A 7,500-nucleotide genomic window follows, 5' to 3' on the forward strand; every position below is an offset into this window, starting at 1 on the left:
GCATACCAGCTTGAGCGTGTGAAGGAGGCGGCAGCTGCTGTTGAGAGGGTAGGAGGGCGTGCTATCGGGTCTATCACAGACAACCACAAGATAAACCAACAGTACTGTAAGCTGTTTGATTTTCAGGGTGATTGCCATGCCACAGCCAAGCATCCGCTTGGCAAAGAGCATGTCTGGTTTCTGCTTTTCGACACAGTGCATCTTCTGAAGTGCATCCGCAACAACTGGATCAGTGAGAAGTGCCAGAAGACTAGTCTTGACAATAAAATAACAGCATCATTTGCTGACATCATGAAACTGTACGAGTTAGAGAAAGGCAGCATTCTGAAGACTACTCCCCTCACTACATTTGCTGTTAACCCCTCACGACTTCCACTACAAAATGTGCAGCATGTCTTTAAAGTCTTCAATGAAAAGGTTGTGGCTTCATTGAAGCTCAGAGGGTGTCATGACATTGCTAAGTTCATCCAAATTCTTCTCAACTGGTGGAATTTAGTGAATGTATCTGAGAATGAGCTGTTGAGGATTCCCAGTCAACCAGCCTGCGAACTTTCCAGTTGATTTTCCAAGAGGATTTTTCAGGATATGAAGAAAATCGAATCAAGTGTTTCACCTATGACACCAAGAATGCACTAGTGCAGACTATACAGGGACTGATTGCTGTTTGCTGCTACTTGTCCAGAAACGTTGACTTACATTATGTCTTGCCGCATGAGATCCAGAGTGACCAGCTTGAGGGGGAGTTCTTAGTCTACCATCAATCAACTAGTGCAAATTCTTGCATGACCACTGAGGCTGTGCTCTCTGTATGCAAGCAGCACCTCACGAGATTTGCTGCCGTAAACTTCCAGTCCATCGATGTACACCCTGTGTCAAAGGAACATACCTGCTTGGGGACTGGAATTGGCTTAGAGGATACAGCAGCCTCTATTGAGAGGTGTACCACAGATGTAACACTGACTGTGAATGAAGAGTGCTGTGCGGCTTATGTGGCGGGTGGCTTGAGATGAAGTGCGCGGACCACCAGCGCCGAGGAAACTCTTGTGACCAATGATGTTAAGGACTTTATCGAGACAGTGTCCAGAGGTTCCCTAACGACTCTACATATGTGCACTTTTGATTTTGTCAGATGTGGACTGTGTTTCATCAAGGAAGCCTGTCAACGTTCCTGATGCCAGAAAAGACTGATGGAGATCTTGTTGACACTAGCCAGCTTCAGTGGGATTGACATTATCTGTCCCAAGATGTTCCATCGTCTGGCAAATGTTTTTTTTAAATGGACTCCACAACCTAGAGAAAGATCAAAGGAAGAATGCATTTCTTCTCCAGACCTTTGTAAAGAAGACCCGGCTTGCTGATTAATCACTGTAGTCTGGTAAGCTTTTGCTTCTATGTCTGTTTATTTGTATGAATGTTTATTTGTTTGCACTCACAAAGGTTTAGCTATAATACATTTTTTTAAATGCAAAAAACAGCAACTTGGGTTTCTTTAAAGTGTCCACTATCCTCATACAATATACATATTAACTCCGGTTAAAATTGGTTTTTCTAAGCATAGCAGAGCCTCAAAAAATAATTTCTTATTTCACTATAAAAGTTTATTTCAACTTATACTGCATTGAATAAGTTAATAGTTGATATATTGGTCCTATATACAATGTTAGGTTTCTAATTTTGATATATTTGCCCAATATAAAGTGTTAGGTTAGAAAGAAAATAATGGCCTCAGCTATCGGAGCCAGTTAACTGGTGTCCACTTCCTGTGTAATAGTAGACCTTGACATATATATATATATACATATATATATATATATATATATATATATATATATATATATATATATATATATATATATATATATATATATGTGTGTGTGTGTGTGTGTGTGTGTGTGTATGATTACATAGCAGGGAAAGTTACCATTTGAATTCTTGACCTTTTATACATAATTGTGGGAGTAGGGTAACTAATACTAAATATGACAAGCCAATATATTTTCGAGAAATTATCGCGAAACCTTCTCAGTAGTCTTAGACCTTCAGTCGGAAAACATTTATCAAATATTTGTCTATTGGAAGAAAAATGTATTTGGCAATAATATTCACGAGCTATAATGATAAGATAATTTATCATCTCTTAATAGCTGTATCCTGAGAGACCTATTAAAAAAACCTGCATCACACTAATCCCCTCCCCCCATACAGGATGGCATTCTTGCAGGGAATAGTTTAAAAATTAAGGAATTATAAACCTACATATTCATACGAGTCCTTTTCACCACATGTGAGCTATTGGCTGGCACATACGATGTATATAATTAGGTGATGTATATTCAGGGCATTCTAACTCTAACTATTTTAATCCTGGCTACTGATAATCAACTTAACAGTTTTTCCTCAGCCACCCATTACCTCTGTTGTAAAGACCTAATTGGTTCAGTTTTATTTCATTAGCACGAGCGTGTGTTTTGGATCCATTTGTAATGTTTTTTGACTAAAACGTAAATTAATTTTTATAAATGTTCTACATTGGCCACAAATATGTCATATGGTTAGAATACTGTCACATTCACTGCAAATGGGAGCTATTTTAAGAGGAATGCTCAGTTTTAAAAACCTATGGGTCAATTTCGTATGGCAAACACTAATCTTACCTAAATGAGTTCCGTACTTTTGTCTTTCTTCCTTGGAGAAGAAATAGGCTTGATTTGTTTCATTTTAGGAAACTGTGATTTATTATTCCAAATAGTAAGCCATTTTAGTACAATAAAATACTTTAGTGTTATCAAATAATCCTTAACGGGGAGTTTAATGTCTAGTTGTGGTGAATTAATGTCGTATTTAACAGCGTCATCTGCTGTTCCATTACCATCAACTAAAAAATGGGCCGGAATCAAGCATTTTCCATTATTTACCACTTTGAAATAGAAATTTGTTAAGGAGCTCTTTAATTTGTCCTACCATTTGATTTCTTTGTGTGGAACCTTCCAGGGATTCCGTGGATTTGTTTAAATCTTAATAAATAATAATCTGAAGATTCATCCAATCTCCATATGTCTTAACAATGTTGATTATTAGTAAAACTGCTGATAGCTCAGAAGTAAACACTGATGTTTCACTAGGTAATGAGAAATGAATAATTAATTGTTTTTTTCTGAGGATACTGTAGGACAGATAGCACCCCTCAAAGATTTAGAGCCCTTGGTATATATTGCATATTGAGGTTTTTCTTGAGAATATGTTCCGAGGGATATTGGTTTTAGTGACTCGAAGTATGATTTGATTTTTTTTCCTTCACAATAAATGAAAAAGAAGGAGGCATATTGTTATCTTCTTCGTGGTACAAAATGGAAGCAAAAGGTTCATCCGAACGTTTGCAGATTGTGATAGCCTATTTGCTCTATATGGGCTTATGATTATCTATAGATACATCTCTTTGTTTGAAGATTTTTCTTTTTTCTTTTTCTTTTTGTAAAATTGCTGGAGAGGATATTCAAAGCACTTTGCATTGTTACGAAATATCGATGTAATAAATAAGGTGGCTAAATAAAAAAAAAATCACATGAGACAAATCATAGGAAGGGCCAAACTTTCATGCCTCGAGTGTAGATTGAATCTAAAGACCTTGAAAGTAAAATCTCCTCAGGAGACGATTACCATTCAATACTATGTAGCTAAAAGGTCTGGAAATTCTTTGGGTGGTTTAATGCAAAAGTATCTAATGCCTAATAAAATAATTTCATTGTTCTCACATGACTTTATATTAGTTTATATGCCACTTACGTTGAGGTAAGAGAAAATATACGTTATTCGGCTGTCTTCTAATAGTTTAAGCTGTAAATAGTTCATAAAGTCCTGTTAATATTACATACAGATTTATTCTAATCTAAACTAGTTTATGGATGAAAGTTTTCTTTTTCCTACTCATTCTTTATCATATCAAATTGGGAAAAAATAATTCCATTTTTTTTTACTCTAAATGAATTAATACAATGATGAAAAAGTTTCAGAAAAATCAAATCAAATAATGAAATGTATATTTTATGGAAAATCTGTCCCTAACACTTTTTTAGGTTACACGTGATATTACCTAATCTATGAGTAAAATTACCAACCACATTAAGTTTTTGGAAATAACATATATCAACTAAGATAGGCAGTAGCCAATATAGTTAGAAGTAAAAGTTGAATAAATGTTAGAAAACTATAGGTGTATGATTAAAAACTTGTTTATCACTACTTCATGTACAATTTACATAACACTATTTGTTTAGTTAGCAAGGACCATTTTCTACACGCACATTTCTCATATTTTTGTCGCTCGTAATCTAGCATTGCTTATGTTTCTTATTAGTTTCACTACTAGTTCTTCCAAACACTCATCAGAATGTTTGCCACTCGCAGTAATATTTGAATTTGTAAAAGAGGGCGCCAATCCCTCTGTTAATTCAAGATTATAACCATGACGGCTCAGTTTCTTTTTTTTGTTTTTCTTGTAACCACTGAATACAATATCCGTGTAGTAATAATTGCAAGATCTAGAATATTGTAAAATATATAAACAGGCCAACAACTGATATGGTATTTTGTGGAATAATGCTATTTGGGCAATTGTATCTACTTTATATTTAGTTGCATTACAATACTTATCTTTTTCTGGGTTCTTTTTTCCCTCCCTTTATAACCGAAGCAGAATGATAACGTGAACTGGCTTTGGTTTATTGCCATTATTGTTTCCTTATTCTTTATGTCATGTAGATGACCTGTCTATGGCTTTGTGTGAAGTGGACTTTTTCATTGGGCTCTATTAATTGTGCCATTAGGGTTTAGAGAATAAAAGGTCTTATCATGCGCTCCTTAAGCCAGAGAAAAACTTGTGCTGCCATATACCGCTAGAATTCCTTACAAGACTACATGATAGCCCCTTTTGGGTACTAGATTTACATTACAATTCTCTGTTGACTGCATTAAATAGTAGTATAAAAGAACACAAAATTAGAGTGAATAAAGTAATATGTGGCGGGCGAGAGGACTTGTCAGACAAATACGCTGGTCTTGAGCCTTCTCTGTAGGTGTATAATGCACCAATGCTGTCATTTTTTCTTTTTCAGCATGCTAAGGGGTTCATCTATAATTCAAATTCCATAAAAGGACTGTGGGAGTGAATGCCACATTGTTCTCTTTTTTGAGTAACATCTTTCAAATCATATGCGGCACCAAACTTTACATTTCATGGAACCTTCAATGAGGGACGAATCGAGCAAACTCCACACTAGACATTCACGATAAGTGGGCAGGATTATAAAAAAAATGACTGCTTAGCCCATTGTAGAAGTAAAAGTTGTATCTATAGCAATAACAACAACAAAAATTAAATTATTTTAGAAAAAAAATTGAAATTTTCAATAGATTAAGGAAAGTCATGAAGTGTCAATTACTGTATATGCAATGTGATTTCATTTCCAAAAGCATTCAAAATGACTGTTTGGTTCTTCTAGAGTTAGGAAAACATTAGATAGTTTCCGTAAAGACTTGCTTGCTTTTATTACAATGAAATAATAGGCTGTTTTTATAAAGTAAAGGACTAGAAGTGAAAATATTGTCATATTTCGATGAAAGTTTAAGATCTACATATTCACCAATAAAAGGGTAATAACAGTGCAAGGAGAAACAGGGATATCAATCTTAAGTTTAAAAATGCGTTTTAAAATTCATATATGTGAATATTATGTGCTGCTTTACAACTGAAGTTTATGCATGACAGACGATAATAGATTGATTCTGACATATTCAGGCCGTGAGTATACCACGTAGAATCTGAAGTTTATCATATTAGCAATGTATCTTCATTATGCAGAACCGTACATAGGAGTCTCTGTGGCTTTTTGAAAGTCCCTAATATCATGAAAAGAGCTTTGTATTCTGAGTTCTATTTTCTATATTTTCTTTTATATAAATTCACAAGAAAATATAGAAGTACAAATTTCTAAGTAATTCCCACTATGATGTTCAATGTGATAGATATGAAAAAGAAAAGAAATATGTCTCTCTCTCTCTCTCTCTCTCTCTCTCTCTCTCTCTCTCCTCTCTCTCTCTCTCTCTCTCTCTCTGTGAATTAGTTAATAACTTATATAAAAAAGGTTCATAGGTGTTGTGCAAATAAGTGTAAAATAGGTCATGAAAATATTTTTTTTTTTCATTAATCTCCCATGTTATGGTGTGGAAACCATGAATGAGAAAACCTTAGCAACCATCCTAATTGATCAAACGTTAGCAACAAGTTGTTTGGGAAACTCTCCAGAAACTGATTGAATAGTGCAATCAAGTTGTATAGACCAAGATATCATATTTTTCTTTCCATGATTATGTATAAAAAAAAAGATCAGTAACACAGAAGGAAAGATGAGCTCATACAGAGAGAGAGAGAGAGAGAGAGAGAGAGAGAGAGAGAGAGAGAGAGAGAGAGAGAGAGAGAGAGAGAGAGAGAGAGAGAGTCCAGGATGTCATCCGCCGAATACCATATAAAAAAAAACTGTTGCAACTCAGGCAAAGAGCCAAATGTCCCACGCCGCATTTTTATTCAGCAATATTTTCAAGTTATCGTCAGTAAATTTCGAAAACAACGACTACATAAAAGCTGTTGGGAAACATTAGTTTCTGCTCAAAGCTAAATGGCAATAAACAAATTAAAACACTCTAAAAATTTAGTAGTATATAAACAAACGTAAAACCATTAACCTGAGTAAATGCAGCGGGAAAATGGAACTAATATGATGCTTTTCGTTAAAAAGCGTATGGTGACATTAAATAAATATATATATATATATATATATATATATATATATATATATATATATATATATATATATATACATATATATATATATATATATATATATATATATATATATATATAGATAGATAGATAGATAGATAGATAGATAGATCGATAGATATATATATATATGTATATAAATATATGTATATATACACACATGTATATATATATATATATATATATATATATATATATATATATATATATATATATATATATATATATATATATTTACTAAAATGTTGTTCAACTGCCTCTATAGATTTTATATTGATTTGATTTACTGCAACCAACTTTGCGTTGGTTACACTTAACCTTTGACTTTCAAATTTTTCAATGGAAGACCTTTTCAGCTATCGGAAATAGTTGATTACAAACACACGCGCACACAACTCTCAAACACATACACACACACACACCTACACGCACACACACACACACACACATATATATATATATATATATATATATATATATATATATATATATATATATATATATATATATATGTGTGTGTGTGTGTGTGTGTGTGTGCATGTGTGTGTACGTATGTAGCACCCACACGTGTTTATCATTATTCGGTGGGTGGAATCCATCAATTCATATTTTTTCTTCATAGCTCTTGGCTTGTCTTGGGAAGAATTGGACGTCAATCCCTCTCC

Source organism: Palaemon carinicauda, chromosome 22, assembly GCF_036898095.1.
Source record: "Palaemon carinicauda isolate YSFRI2023 chromosome 22, ASM3689809v2, whole genome shotgun sequence".
Lineage (NCBI taxonomy): Eukaryota > Metazoa > Arthropoda > Malacostraca > Decapoda > Palaemonidae > Palaemon > Palaemon carinicauda.